The sequence below is a fragment of the Ascaphus truei genome, chromosome 2 (assembly GCF_040206685.1).
Source record: "Ascaphus truei isolate aAscTru1 chromosome 2, aAscTru1.hap1, whole genome shotgun sequence".
Classification (NCBI taxonomy): Eukaryota; Metazoa; Chordata; class Amphibia; order Anura; family Ascaphidae; genus Ascaphus; species Ascaphus truei.
Window position 1 is genome coordinate 170,230,042 of NC_134484.1, and position 17,108 is coordinate 170,247,149.

At 45.6% G+C, this 17,108-nt stretch overlaps 1 protein-coding gene across 10 annotated transcripts in view; it reads left to right on the forward strand.

The window, feature by feature from the left end:
- NFATC1 (nuclear factor of activated T cells 1) overlaps positions 1-17,108 on the forward strand; it is a 256,254-nt gene that overhangs the window by 62,636 nt on the left and 176,510 nt on the right. The window lies entirely within an intron of this gene.

The window sequence follows — 17,108 nt, forward strand, 5'->3', positions numbered from 1 at the left end:
CCCACGCCTCCACCCCTGCCACCCCTGTTATTTCCGTAGAAACTTAATGTGCTGACCATATATAGGCCACAGAATACTGACATTGCTAGACCTCTTGGCTTTACTCAACATTGAAAGCAGGAAAGATTGTGGAAATGGCACTCGTTTCAATGGTCGGTGTGATGATTCTGGTGCAGAAGCAGGTTGGTGGGAGCCCCTGAAATGCCAGAGGATTACAGTGAAGTAGGATCCTGCCACGCACGGACAAACTTAGAAGAGTCGGGAAGACATTTCAATCAATCTATTTTGTAGATAGTGGCACAACGTTTCGAGAAGGTTCCCTTCATCAGGTCGAATGATAGTGTGCTGTCTGGCACTTGGTGAAGGTGACCTCCCTGAAACATGTGACATGATCCTACTTCACTTTACTCAAAATTGGCAATTCTTAGTTCTATACTATGCTAAATCAGTAAATCGGTAAATCAGACTCCTCCCATCTGAAGAAGCGTGGCAACACGCGAAACCCATCATATGTCGAGTCCGACATCATAGGGGGCGACACCTCAGCTTCAGGAACACGGCCAGTATACCGGTGTTACAACACCGCACTTTCCACCTACATTTTATGGCTATAGGGTGATCTGTATACCATATATACAAAACAGACACCCAATAATAGCCTGTAACTTTGGTCCGCCGTGACCTTTAAGTGGAATTTATACAAACTTGGTTATTTTGCACTCTAAGTCCGCCGAGACCATATATGTCTGTGTTTTTGGGATATGTCTACACTACCTCACGAATGTACCTAGAGAGGCTTATTTTGGCCAGACACACAAAACATTATGTTATTTACCATCTTTGCTCTTTGTGAGACACTAGGCTACTATAACCATCGGATCACATGTGGATATACCTTATTACAAGGAAACTATGTGCATATACTAAATTATGTCTATATTGTGTGATTCTTACATACATTTACTGATATTTACTGCATGTTTGTTTGACAGCTATGCATATATGAAATCAGTTACACATATAGATGTAGAAGGGTTTTAAACACCTCATATGTTATCAATATATGTCTATTTCCACTATGTGATCATAATATAGGATCTAGAACCAATAGATGTGCATAAACCAGTTTGTTACTAAAGACAAATATTCATTGTCTACTGAGCCGTTATTCCCATATATATGCATCACTTGAAATCATACTGAGCTGTCTGAGTAGATATAAAAGAAATACAGACACACATATTAATGTGTTTTATAGTCTCAAAACCTAGAGAGGATTCTTTTTAATTCTTTTAAACCTTTATCACTATATATTTCACAGAGTCACAGATTATTATTTTTGATGTAATAAAACTTTTTTATTTTCCTGGTTTTAACTGTGTATACCGACTTAATAGCCTTAATGGCAATAATAGCACACTTGCTTTGCTAGGACAATTTTGTCCTATACTTGTTTAAATAATTTAATATAGAGTGCAATAAGAGGAATCTTTCTTAGCCCTTTGGATAATTTTTGTGTGCTCTTCCTTGTTCTAGGTCACAAAATGATAATATCTGAAACTCTAAACCGCCTCAGTTCCATTTACTGTATTTTTTCCACAGAGTTAAAAAAAGCAACAGAATGTTTTCATTAAAAAACAAGAAAAGGGGATTTTAGAACAACAAGCGTAAAAGACAGAAAACTGTACAGTATGTGTGTATATATATATATATAACTATATATATATATATATATATATATATATATATATATATATACACACACACACACACATACTCTACATAAATACATATGTACACCCTGTATATAAGTGTGTGTATATGTGTGCATATGTGTATGTTTATATTATTAGATTTTTTTTCGCAACCTCTAAAGACAGTTAAGAAATGTCTCAAGTGTAAATACTGAATATTATCTTTCGTGGGTTGGTACGGAAACTGTAAAAAAAAAAAGAAACAAAAAACCTGCTAAAACTTCTAACTGATACTGAGAAACTGAACGCAAATGAAAACAACGTAATAAATGGGAAAATCAAACCATATACTTTTTATTACAATTCAGAAATTCTTACATTTATTCTTGCATTACTTACCTTACCATTACCACATTATGTAGCTTCTGTGTTATATCTACTTTTAACATTTACTTTTAACTACGTCTATCAGTTTAGCACAAGACAAGTGTACAGTACCTACTGCAGAACATTTATTGTAACACTTCCTCTTACTCATGCAGCCTTAATGGAGAAAGCTCATATTTAGGTAACACATGGGTAGGTTGTAGCAATTCTGCATTCTAATCTCCCCGCAGTGCAAGCAACTTTGCTCCCCTATTCTTGATATATCTGAAAATGACTTTACACATTTTTTTGTCATGGATGTGTAATCTTAACAGGATGATTGATATAAGGATAGCCCTGGTGTTGCTATTAAGACTTTTTAACATTTCTACATTGCACTGCTTTAAAAGCCCAAGCCCTGCACCGATATAATGTCAACACATATTTTGACTTCTCCTCTCCCCCAGTGTATTTCATGGCGAAATAATGGAACATGCCCCAATTCTAGAGAAATACAGATGTCAAATAATTTTGGGGGGCCTCTTGCATAGTAAAGAAAAGTTATCATTCAAAACATTTTGCTCCTCTGGACTATATTGCCAAAAAATTGACATACATTGGAGATAAGGAAGTGGAAGTATTTAAATGAGAATATCTGAGTCCTCGGTTTTCAAAAGTCCAAATGTGCAGCCATTTTTAGCACAGAGCTAAGGGTAATACGCTGTATAACAATTTTCTCTTCCAGTCAATTTGCACCATTGTAAAATACAACGAATCATGTATTATATATGAAATATTTCAGTCGCTAACATATCGTGACGTTCTCTAAGGCAGCGGGGCGCGCCCCCCTGGGGGGGCGCAAGATTGTTTAGGGGGGGCGCAGGAAGCAGCGGCGATTTTGCCAGGAGCAGAGGGAAAAAAGCCGTCTGCAGCTGCAATGTTTCTTTTGGCCATTAGGTGGCGCTGTGCGGCGCTGTGCTGCGCTGTGCTACAGTACACAGCAGCATCTCGTTGCTTCCTGCATCAGCGTGTGTGACATGGGGAGAGGGGGTGAGTGAGACTGGGACATGGGGGAGTGAGACTGGGACATGGGGGAGTGAGACTGGCACATGGGGGAGTGAGACTGGGACATGGGGGAGTGAGACTGGGACATGGGGGAGTGAGACTGGGACATGGGGGAGTGAGACTGGGACATGGGGGAGTGAGACTGGGACATGGGGGGGAGTGAGACTGGCACATCGGGGAGTGAGACTGGCACATGGGGGAGTGAGACTGGGACATGGGGGGGAGTGAGACTGGGACATGGGGGGGAGTGAGACTGGCACATGGGGGAGTGAGACTGGGACATGGGGGAGTGAGCCTGGGACATGGGGGAGTGAGACTGGGACATGGGGGGGAGTGAGACTGGGACATGGGGGGGAGTGAGACTGGGACATGGGGGGGAGTGAGACTGGGACATGGGGGGGAGTGAGACTGGAACATGGGGGGGAGTGAGACTGGGACATGGGGGGGAGTGAGACTGGGACATGGGGGGGAGTGAGACTGGGACATGGGGGGGAGTGAGACTGGGACATGGGGGGGTGAGACTGGGACATGGGGGAGTGAGACTGGGACATGGGGGGGAGTGAGACTGGGACATGGGGAGTGAGACTGGGACATGGGGGGGTGAGACTGGGACATGGGGGAGTGAGACTGGGACATGGGGGAGTGAGACTGGGACATGGGGGAGTGAGACTGGGACATGGGGGAGTGAGACTGGCACATGGGGGAGTGAGACTGGCACATGGGGGAGTGAGACTGGCACATGGGGGAGTGAGACTGGGACATGAGGGGGGGTGAGACTGGGATATGGGGGGGTGAGACTGGGACATGGGGGAGTGAGACTGGGACATGGGGGAGTGAGACTGGGACATGGGGGAGTGAGACTGGGACATGGGGGAGTGAGACTGGGACATGGGGGGGAGTGAGACTGGGACATGGGGGAGTGAGACTGGGACATGGGGGAGTGAGACTGGGACATGGGGGAGTGAGACTGGGACATGGGGGAGTGAGACTGGGACATGGGGGAGTGAGACTGGCACATGGGGGGGTGAGACTGGGACATGCGGGGGAGTGAGACTGGGACATGGGGGAGTGAGACTGGCACATGGGGGAGTGAGACTGGCACATGGGGGGGGGAGTGAGACTGGCACATGGGGGGGGAGTGAGACTGGGACATGGGGGGGGGAGTGAGACTGGGACATGGGGGGGGGAGTGAGACTGGGACATGGGGGGGGAGTGAGACTGGGACATGGGGGGGAGTGAGACTGGGACATGGGGGGGAGTGAGACTGGGACATGGGGGGGAGTGAGACTAGGACATGGGGCGGGAGTGAGACTGGGACATGGGGGAGTGAGACTGGGACATGGGGGAGTGAGACTGGGACATAGGGGAGTGAGACTGGGACATGGGGGAGTGAGACTGGGACATGGGGGAGTGAGACTGGGACATGGGGGGGTGAGACTGGGACATGGGGGAGTGAGACTGGGACATGGGGGAGTGAGACTGGGACATGGGGGAGTGAGACTGGGACATGGGGGAGTGAGACTGGGACATGGGGGAGTGAGACTGGGACATGGGGGAGTGAGACTGGGACATGGGTGAGTGAGACTGGGACATGGGGGAGTGAGACTGGCACATGGGGGGGTGAGACTGGGACATGGGGGAGTGAGACTGGCACATGGGGGGGGGAGGGAGACTGGCACATGGGGGGGGAGTGAGACTGGGACATGGGGGGGGAGTGAGACTGGGACATGGGGGGGGGGAGTGAGACTGGGACATGGGGGGGGGGAGTGAGACTGGGACATGGGGGGGAGTGAGAATGGGACATGGGGGGGAGTGAGACTGGGACATGGGGGGGAGTGAGACTGGGACATGGTGGGGAGTGAGACTGGGACATGGGGGGGGGGAGTGAGACTGGGACATGGGGGGGAGTGAGACTGGGACATGGGGGGGAGTGAGACTAGGACATGGGGCGGGAGTGAGACTGGGACATGGGGGGGAGTGAGACTGGGACATGGGGGGGGAGTGAGACTGGGACATGGGGGGAGTGAGACTGGGACATGGGGGGGGAGTGAGACTGGGACATGGGGGGGTGGGAGAGTGAGACTGGGACATGGGGGAGTGAGTGTGAGACTGAGGCATGGGGAGGGTGTGAGTGACATGATGGGGAGGGGGGTGAGAGTGAGTGTGACATGGGGAGGGGGGGGTGAAAGAGCTACATGGGGATGGGGATGAGAGAGACATTGGTGGGAGGGAGACACTGGCAGGAGGGAGAGAGACACACAATGGCTGGAGGGAGAGTGTGAGAGAGACACCGGGTGGAGGGAGAAACAATAGCTGGTTGGAGAGTGCAAGAGAGACACTGGGGGGAGGGAGAGGCAATGGCTGGAAGGAGAGTGAGAGACAATGGAGGGAGGGAGACACTAGGGGGAGGGAGAAAGAGAGAGAGACACACAGGGGGAGGGAAAGAGAGTGGGGGGAGACACTGAGGGGAGGGATAGAGAGGGACTGGAGGGGGAGTGAGAAATACAGGGAGTTGGAGAGACTGGAAGAGGAGTGTGAGACTGGAAGAGGGGAGAGAGTGAGAGACAATGGGGGGAGGGAGAAAGAGACACACACTGGGGGGAGGGAAAGAGAGTGGGGGGGAGGGGGAGACACTGAGGGAAGGAATAGAGAGGGACTGGAGGGGGAGGGAGAAATACAGGGAGAGACTGGAAGAGGTTAGAGAGGTCCTGAGGTGTTCTAATGTGGCGGGAAGAGAGAGATTAATAATACAGCAGAAATGGGAACGCTATTAGACAAATATTATAATATTTATTTTTAAGTTATGTAATTTGTGCTATAAATACTTTTTTTGTAGACGCGTGGTGGGGGCGTTACAAAGCTGGTTCGCCCTCAATGGCTGAACCAGCTCACGTGCGCTGATGTCATGTGATTTTGATTACATCAGGCAGGGGGGGCCCGAGAAATTTCATGGATGAAAAGGGGGGCTTGCCATAAAAAGTTTGCTCACCCCTGTTCTAAGGCACTGAGGTCATCTGATGTATTTTAATTAATGCAACAAACTGGAAACGGTGTCAGTTGCAGACAAAAAACGTTGACATATCCCATCACTATGTTGCCCAGAGAAGTTGTGACTACTGGATACATTGCTTAAAAGGGATACAATATGTCATTGACTTTCCTCGCCCCTTATTCGGCTTGCTGGGAAGCCATCTCCCTCATGTTGGATTAGATTTTAGCCCCATTTATTTGAATAGAGTAAAACTCTTCTGCCACCACGGAAATCGGCTACACTGCATTTTGAGTAGAGGCCTTCGAGGATGGTATAGACCAGGGGTGGGGAACGTCAGGCCCGAGGGCCGTATAAGGCCCTCAAAATCATTTGGTCTGGCCCTGCTACGGCAACTGCTATAAACGGGTCGCGCTAATTTAAAAAAAAATGGCCGCCGCGCTCTCGATCGGGAGGAGGGAGGAGGTGGTGTGAGGCGCCGGCAGCCCTACACGATCCCCAGCAGCCACCGTACTAGCCCCAACAATCCCTCAGCAGCCACTGTACTTCCCCCGCACTCCCCCTGCAGCAGTCCCCGCAGCATTCCCCACACTTCCCCAATGCCTCTCCAGCAGTTCCTCCCGCACTTACCCCAGCATCCGCCCTACACGATCCCCCCAGCAGCAGCAGCAACTACCAGAGGTAGGGGGGCGGGGTTCTGTGTGCCTACATGCCTGCCGTGTGCCTGCCTGTCTGTGTCTGAATGGCCCGCGAACGATGTTATAAATATCCAAATGGCCCTTGGCAGAAAAAAGGTTCCCCACCCCTGGTATAGACGATCGCAGTACTATATAGAAGTAACTTCAGTGGGCAATTGTGGCCGAGAACGGTCAGAAAATCCCATTTAAAACCACATTTACATTTCTCCCACACAAACATTTTCATATCAGTATTTTGTGTATAATAACAATGAAGTATATACAATGTAAGGATAAATAGGGAAAGAAAGACAGTTTGTACTAACAAATAAAATGTACAAATGAGGGCCATAGTCTTGATATTTTAATGCTATATTTTTCACCGTGGTGGTATTTTATTCCATGCCAGTTAATAAAATAGGCATTGTGAGTGTAGGTTTTGTAATGATGTAATTATTATAATAGAACTTATTCAGTGAGGCATAATATAAAAGGCTTTTTAAATAGAAGTGTGTGTGGCTTTGTACCATTGTGTGTGTGCTGGCAGTGGAAGTAATGCAGCGCACTCGATTGCTTTTTAACATGGATATCAACCTTGCACAAAAGACGTGCAAAAAAAGAGTCAGGAAATGCATTACAAGAATCATATAAACATATACTTATGGTTTGTCGTCCCAGGATTGAAGGCCAGGAAATTACCACTTGTGTTTCACTGGCTCCCTTATGAGAAGCTGCTTATCATAACAGCGCCCTGGTGAATCAGGGGAAGTGACAGTTTCTATTATCAGTTTTGATGTAATGAAGAGAGAGGTTACGTTCTCGTAGTCCCTTTAACCCCTGAGGCCACGCAAACACACAAAATGACATATTTATGGGCCATTCATTAAGCTGTAAAGTTGCAGATCGCAGGGAAAGTCACAGCTAGAAATCTCGCCTCTCTCAGATATGTTAGAAAGGGCTTAATTGATTTAGAAATAGATAAACCTATACTCCATGTGGGGAAATACCTGTAAACACCTGAGCTTCCTGGGAAATATGCTGACTTAAAAATCATAAGAATATATTTTATGGATTTCAACATATTTTCCAAATAATTTATATTTACTAATACTAGTTATAAATAAAATATATACCACATTTTTTTTACATTTAAATTGTATCAAGCAGGTATTCAACATGAGATGTGTCAAAAATAATTTCTAACAACAAATGGTGCGTCTTATGTATGAAGTCTTAATACATAGGACATACTTTTTTAAGGTTTGTATTACTTTTTAGCATTGAAATATTGATGCACAAAAAAAATAAAATCATATTTTCATACGCAGGCCTCATAGGGTTTCTCTGCTGATAACGATATACGTGACTCTGCACCTGGAAACCACCAATAATACCTATGCTATAAAAGGCGTTTCGACAGTGTATGTTTCCATGAAATGATAAAAGAGGTCTGGAAGATTTGGCAGTAAGGTATTTTCATGACAGAAACTACTGGTTTCAAAAGCTATAGATTTTGTTTAGAAAAATGGAGATGCTTAACACTTTCTGCAGTATTAATTTCATCAATGTTGTCATCAATATGGCTTCTGTGGCATGGTACAGTGGGCCTCTTACTATGTGACGTGTGTAACATCTGCAGTGGTGGAATGACCGTCTGCAAAGGATTGCCTCGGGTAAGAGCCACTAAAACAAGGCCGCAGAAACCACGAGATTTGCTGAGCTGTTTGCAGTTAGGTTTTGGGCCCGAATGAAACATAAAGATGCCATTTTCACTTTATTGAAAACCCAGTAAATAGGATGAGATTGCTATTTAAGAGGCAGCCATAGGCTAAAAGGAAGGACAAGGTTAATAGGTTGAATGTAGCAGATTTACACGTTTTTTAACTAATTTTGAAATATATTTACCATGGTAAGCAGAAGCTTTGGAGAGTTTTTGAAGTCTTTATCTAATGTCTTTTGGGGATAAGACTATTTCTCAGTCCTCAAAACTAGATGTGAATTGTTTAGTTTTGTCCATTGTTTGTATAGTAATGAGGAAGCGATCATTAGTTAAACAGGCAAACATATTAAGAAGCTGATATTCTTGAATAAAGTGGACTCTAAGAAAATGGGAACATACATTTTTTTTTTTTACAGCATGCAAATGTGTTAAATGGTTACTTTGACTGAATCTTTATAAGGAAGTCGAATACACTGATAGGTTGTTGAAAAATATTTTTAACCTACAACACGAGACTACCCCTTTAAAACAATTGCAAGTCTGATTACATTAGCTTTCCCTCAAGCTATAGATTGCTCTTGATTGACAGACAGGATGCATTGACACATTTGTTTTCTAGGAAAATTCTAGTAGCAGTGAGATGCAGTGGGATGAGCTGTATACAGATCTCTCTTGCACAGTTTTCCACTGTTTTGGTCACAATATGTTTCCTGCTCCTATGCAATATGTTTCCATCTGACCTCACTAACATTTGCTCTGGGACAGCTAAAAGCCATTATTAAAAATAAATGTAGGTTATTGTGCTCATCAGGAGCCATAACCAAACTTCCTGCCACAGTAAGGGTCCATCAACATAAATGGTTCAACATTTTTTAACAAATGAGAAACGTCATCAGGGTCAAAGACTACGCAATGGAAACCACGCATATTTTGTTTCAAATATGGAATGCGATTTTCTCCCAGCAGTTAATCTTTAATGTCCGTTGTTTAATATTTAAAGCAGAGATCAAGTAATTCACAGATAATTATACGTCATGTACTTTAAAATATACATTAAGGTATTCTTTATTTACACTAGATTGTGAGCAGTGCTTCATTATCTATTGTATCGGTCTGTGTACATTTTTTTTATTTTGTATGTCATTCTGTTTATTGCATGTGCAGATGCAGCGGTCATTATTTTAACAAATCACGCGGTGTATACATCGGAATACCAATGTCATGGCGCGGGATTGCTTCCAACCGTACCGCCTTTAGACGCGAGTGCAGGCAAGTGCAGAAAATGGCATTTTAGTGTGGCTTTTAAACACCTGAAATTGACCGAGTAGCACAGTACTGTACACATTACAATTCATTCATTTCATTGTATTTAATTGCACACAATCCTTGAAATTCAAACATAGCAACCGCGATAAACACGTGTGCCTGGGGCGATCGGCCACGTGGAGTACAGCAGCGCACACGAAAACGGCGCCGTGATTTCTTAAAATAATGGCTGCTGCATCTGTATGTAATTTCATGTCATTCTGTTTATTGTATGTATGTAATTTCCTCATTGTAGCACGCTTTTATTAGGGAAGACACAGCTATTTCATTTGTGTCTGTTATCATCATAGTTGCATCAAGGATGTGAATGTAAAACTTCCTAAATAGAGCTTTTCATTACCTACTTTTGATAAATATTTAAATGTAACTTCATGATCATTAACCACAGACATGATTACAGCAGCATGTACAATGTAACAATGGTGGTTTTGGTGTCTGGAATCGTATCTCTTTTCTCCTCACAGAATCCAGAAGGCCCTCTGATGCCTTGCCCGGAATGTCATTACAAAGCCCTCCAGTAGAGCCACAGTCACATGTTACTGCCACTTTCTGTAGGGAGTATTTTGCCTTCACAGTTGAACTCTGACTAATTTTCAGCATTTAGAAATGGCACACTACGTGACTCACGGAGCCCAATAAATTCCCTTCATAAACTTGTAGTGTAATGGTTCAATTGCTCTCTCTCTATCTACATATGTGTGTATGATTTTACCTCAGAGTTGCGTTCAGTCTTATTTGATAAGAAAAGTAAAGAAACGAAAAATACTGAATTGCAATGTTTTACTTCCCAAACTGTTGTGCCTCGCAATATATCAGGGTGTGATGGGCACCGTAAATCAAGGCATGCATGTCAATTATAATTGGCTGTGTTAGCCAGACGTTTCTATACTAGGGACGCGCGCAGCAGACCAGGGAAAGTACAAGAGAATTGTATTGTTGCGCTGTCGCCGCGGCATGTGACACTGTGAACCAATAACAGTGCGGCCTAGCGTTGTGACGCCCTCTAGCCACGCGTGTTACCGCTCACCCTCTACACACGAAACGCCCGCGCCACATGTATGCGCAAGGCCGTGCCCGCACATGCACCAGCGCGCCCTATATTACAAGCCTTAGACAGGTCTGCAACCCTGCCTTTCACCATTATCACCTAGCATAGAGTGCTTCCACTGCAGCAAGGGATTCTGGGATATGACATGCAAATGAGCACAGAATGAGACCCAAAAGGTCGAAATAGCTGTCTGTGAGTGGTTTGCATCTAATCCCATGCTTTGCTTAAATGCTGTGTGTGAACAGCAGAGCATTTGCTTATAAGGGTTCCATGTAAAATGGATTTCAGACAAAATGTGACACATTGTGTGCCCATTTGCATGTCATTTTCCAGAATCCCATGCTGCAGTGGAAGCACTGTATGCTGGGGATAATGGTGAAAGGCAGGGTTGCAGACCTGTCTAAGACATGTGAATATGCTCACAAGTGATATTGATTAATACATACATACAGATAGATAATGGAACAACAGTTGGCACACACACATACTCCAGTAGATCCGGATGCTTATCCCATATATATATAGAATAAATATAGTTACCAGATGTGGATCCAGTAAAGGAGAGAAAGCACACAGATAATTAAAGTCCAAGAAGTGTATTGTACATACAGGGCACCGCAACATATATATATATATATATATATATATATATATATATATATATATATATATATATATATATATATATATATATCAGAAAATAGCCGTGTTAGTCCAGTTGCGATAGTGCAGAATAAATGAGTTCTTCAGTATTAGCTGATACCTTTTTTTATTGGACTAGCAATTTATGTCATAGGACAAGTTTTCGAGAGTTATCCTCTCTTCTTCAGGTCTAGCAATACTGATATACAAAGGATTCAATGGCTAAACCAGTGTAGAAAAAACCCCAAAAAAAACCCAGATATGTACTGTAGATAAGGTACGGTGTTAAAAGTGTTTGAAGCCAGGGGACAGTGACAAGGAAACCTTGTCCTTGTCACCGTCGCCTGGCTTCAAACACTTTTAACACCCTACCTTTTCTACAGTACATATCTGGTTTTTTTTCTTTCTCTACAGTGTTTTAGCCATTGAATCCTTTGTATATCAGTATTGCTTGACCTGAAGAAGAGAGGATAACTCTCGAAAGCTTGTCATATGACATAAATTTAGTCCAATAAAAAAGGTATCACCTAATACTGAAGTATTCATTTATTCTGCAATATATATATACATGGCTATTGTCCTCGGTGCTGTAGCTAACATGCTGGTTCAGGAGGTCTGAGTGGCTCCGGAGTTGTAGTTTGGGAACAGCAACAGGGCAGGTTTTCTCCACCTCTTTACTGTGCAGCGCCTCCATCCCACGAAGAGCCTGCTGGATGCAGGATGACCCCCACAGGCAATACTCCTCCCCAATAATCACACAGTATAGTTGATCCAAAGGCAATTTTATTGCATAGCAGCGTGATCGTATTCCAGCCCTGGAGCAGACCCCAGGGGCTTGAGGCCCCAAGAGCCCCTCCCAAGTTCCTTGACCCTCTGGTAGGGAAAAGGGTATCACACTGTCCCATAATCAACCACATCAATTTGGTGGAGTGTCAGCTTTTATACACGGGGGGAAAGGCTTGTAACCCCATCCCATAACAGGGCAGGTCCAGGTACTGACAAGCATCACACCATATACATTTGACCCAGACAGTACCCTCCTCAGGTATGACACTCCAACTGCCAGTTTAGGCCTGCCCCTGGATAAGGCAATACCCATCCAGGCTGCAACTGCAGGCTAGGCCCTGCGCAGGAGTTTAACCACAACACTGCTTGTTCAGGACTTATAGTGTTGAGGCTAGTAGAAGGCTATAGCCAGGGTTCCTGGCTACATCCTCCCTCTGGTGAAAATCTTCCTCACGACCCAGCATGAGGAGCATAATTGTGCACCATCAATAATTGTGCCGGCCCACAGAATTATAAAACACATAGAATACAATACATCACAATACAATGGTGGCATAACTGGTTCCTCTTAACCAAAAGAATATTTCGCTCAGGCGCAGTACAGTTCCTGCTGTAATTACCTTTGGACTCAATATACAGTATATCCCTGCTGTATCTCCCTTTACAAATTGCAGTACCGCCCCTGCTGTATCAATAGTAATTCACGTACAACCCCCATAAACATTGAATACCCGAATTGGACACCACATTCCCCACAGATAATACAGGCACATCAGTACATACATTTGCAGTAGTACGGTTGGGAACCATGGACATCACAGATAACTGGGGCCGGAGTGAGAGGGGCCTGCATGGGTCACTTATGTCAGGGGTAGTGTGCCGGGGTACGGGAATAGCAGTATGGGAGGGGACTGGCACCAGAATGTCTAATTCCTGCTTGGCAGCAGTTACCCCGTGACCATAGAATTAATAGTGTCCTGAGTCCCAACCCTGTCGGCAACAGGATAGGATAGTTCCACTCAGACTTTCACCTCTGCCCATTACCGACATAACATGGGCCCTTTCAAGATTGCAAGGCCCTGAAGTTTGGGAACCACAGCCACAGCGATGTCCTCAGCCATCAAATTGTCTCTCTCGTGCTTCCGCTCCCGGCACTGCAATAGAAAATGATCCGCGGCAGCAGTATTCACTGGAGCAGAAACAGGGGTCTTCAAATCCCTCCAGCCAGAGAAACCGCCCTGGTTGACCCCCACTGTCAGCGCCGGAGGACCCGGGGTAGCAGCGGAATTTGTGTGACGGTCGTGAGGATTTGGCCCGGGATTAAAGGGGTTACACCCCAATTGGCCACCCTCTACCCTCACCTGGGAAGCAAGGGGTTAACTGGACTGAGGTCCAGTAATGTGTTTTTACCTTGCTTCAATATCCAAATGCTGATTCCCCTGTGTAACTGTATTGTGTTATCCTAGTGTTTGCACCCACAAATACACTAGGGTTGCTGCGGGAGGGAAAGGGTTAATTTTAAAACAGTGATTCTAGCCCTGTGCTTAAATTACCCTCAAAGATGCCTGCCGACTAAATGCAAATGGTCAGGACAGCGATCAAATGGGTAGGAAGCAGCCCCTGATCAAAGGCTACCCGTTTGCAGGAAGCTGGAGTGGATTGTGAGCATTATAACTCACACTTACAAAGGCCTCTGATTCAGGAGGTCTGGGCATTAGGTGTGAAATCTAAAACCAGGTGACAAATGTCCCCCACCCAGGGGTCCCTGCTTCAAAGGGTTTATTGATGGGGCTAGCGGGCGGTTACCCCAGGAGATATCAGAATGGGTGACCTTATTAAATATAAGAATATTATGAGATGTCCTTGGCTGAACGTGCTAAGTGTTACATAGGTGTATTCGTGGTACTTAGCCCCAACTAATGATTCTAAACACTTGATATCTAACAGATACTAAGAGCCAGATATTAATATCTCTCTTAATTTTAATATTACAGGGTAATATTTGGTCTCATTGGGAGCGTCAGGTGTGACGGAATGTATTAATATGTTTCGCGTGCCAGTAAGAATTACTGAACTGAAGTTATGAAGTTATTTACAGTTTATATGGGATTTTGAATCTATTGTGAAAACTGCAAACTCCGTCTGTTACGGTAATAGGCAAGCAGAACATCTTGCTAGAATTTACATAGCCTGGTGATGAAAGGCTAAAGTGCCTAATTGTTTATATTGGAGGCAGGAACCAGGAACTGTTTGGTTTTTAAGTGTGATATCTTGCAAGTCCAAAATCAGCTTCAAAGAGCTTCAAAAGGACTTTTGCTAGACGGCTCGGCGCCGTGAGTGTAGAGAAGGGTTAAAATGATATATAAGTCAGAGTGACCCCTTACTCAGGGTCTTCATGTATAGTCTTCATGCAAATGGCTTCATGTCTGAATGTCTTTTCGTGTCTTGGGATGATGAAGATTTGCTGTATGAACTGCCAGTCCAGATGTGACTGTTTCATCATTTCCATCTTTAAGTAAGTGTCTATATTTTGCCTGTTATTTGTATAATCTGTTGTGTTCACCTTTATCAAGGAATAAATTATATTTTATCACATCTAAGTCTCGTCCCAGTTCAACCCAGTTATATATATATATAATATATATTTTTGTGTAAATTACAGCCTGCCATAAAGTCACCGTGACAATTTGTACCGGCCTTTACAGCAGAAGCAGATTCCTCCGCGATGACCATCTGGGTGGACGCACCCACTGGGAACTCCACACCGACTGGAAGACTGGCAGCAGCTCGTTGGTCAAGGCAACGGGCACCACGGCTCGTTCTCAGGTCTCTCGGACCTTCTTACACTGCCCCAAGAACCGGTTGATGATCGCATGTCCTGCCGCCCAGACCGGGTCGATGTCCTGGATTACTGCACTGAGGTAGACGTCTGGCGCCGGAACGGAGGAAACGATTGTCACATCGGGAGCGATGGAGGCACCGTCTGTTTCCTCTATGATGGACGCACCCTCGCTAGCTTTATGATCAGAACTGGCACCACAATCACAGGCATCTCCCGCTGGGGACCGGGAACCGGAATCGGGGTGGAGAGTATCCAGCGTGACCTTCCCGCACAGCGATCCGCATCCGCTTAGGCACAGCTTAGCACCGACTCCACCATGGAGAAGGAGAATAACTTGGGGCCTCTCACACCGGCCGGTGTGGAAGCAGGTGTCTCCCCTTTTTTTTCCAGCTCATTACTACGTGCGTCTGAGCACCACGGGCATTTGGGCTTTAGCGGCTTCACATCCGGTCATACCCCACACTGAGCCGTTGGCTCTATGACTCCTCCCCCTTTTGAAATCAGGAATCCCAGTCGTAATAGAAGGGTGAGGCTAGGGACTTTGGCGCCAATCCCAGATATTTTACAACCATGACTTTGCATCTTGCAACTCACCACGCGGTCCCTCTGATGTTCGGCGGGAACCGTGATCAGACTTCAGGATCCTCAGGGACCCTGTACTCTCCTCCTCAATGCCTGCGACGAGCCTCATCTTGGGGGTGCTGTGTTTCAAGTGGCCACACTGGCTGGCATGCTCACAGGCACTCTTTTCCGCCCCAACTGCAAGCAGATAGTCATAATGTGGGGGGCTATCTTTCAAGCCAGGTCCCGGTTTTAGAACTCTATCCCACTTAGATCTAGCACTTAGTATTGGAGCACATGCTGCAATCCCATCGCGGGGGGTGCTATCTTTCAAGTTACAGACCCGTGGGGCATGTGCTTCAGTGTGCACTTGGCTGATACCTTGATTGTCAGTCACATTTTAGTCTATGAATGTAGCACAGTAAAGGCTGATAGTCCAAAGTGCGGTGCTATCTTTCAAGGCATCCCGGGTAGGCATACTCATCTGCGGCACCTGGCACAATACAGTGTATGTAAAGTTCGTAAACTTATAATACACCGGGGACCACCTCGGACAGCCGGCCGTGACTGAAAACAGTGTTGCTCTACCCGGGAGACTTAACCACGCCCTGGGCTGTTGGAATCTGATCTGATCACGTACGAGCGCTCAGTAAACGAAGAGACAGAGACACACACAGTGTAGTTCTGACTCCTCGGCTCAACTTTATTGTGGAAAAGCAATACTATTTATACAGTGTTAATTAGAGGTGTAAATTAGAGGCGTAACAATATTAGCATATTACTAAAATGACAGCCTAGCTACGAATTTTCCACTCATACACATTATCTAGACATCTCTCTGCTTTCGGAAGTGGAAGGGACTCGGAACTGATACAGTGTGGTTCAGACACCTCTCCGATCTGCATAATGTCCCGGTCAAAGTAACTCGATGGCCTTGATACAGTGCTGTTCAGGCACCTCTCATGCGGCAGTGGGTGGGGTTGCATCGTTACTGGATACCATCCGGGGGTACCCCACTAGCAACCGACTGGGAATGCTCTGACCTGGATACGGTAAGTGCCCCCATTCACTTCTCCTTCAGCGGGCTTCCCAGCCATACTTTGCCACCCCTGTTGCTCATAGCAGCGCCTCCAAATGAAGCACCTGTTCCGCCCTGCCACAGAAGATCTCGCAACTACATGGGTATTGTCCCCAGTGCTGTAGCTCACCTGCTGGTTCAGGAGGTCGGAGGGGCTCCGCAGTTGTAGTTTGGGAACAGCAACACAAGGCTTTCTCCATCTCTTTACTGTGCAAGGCCTCCATCCCATGAGGATCCTGCTGAGTGCAGGATGGTTCCCACAGGCAATACTCCTTCCCAATAAGCACACACCATAGTTAGTCCAACAGCAGGTT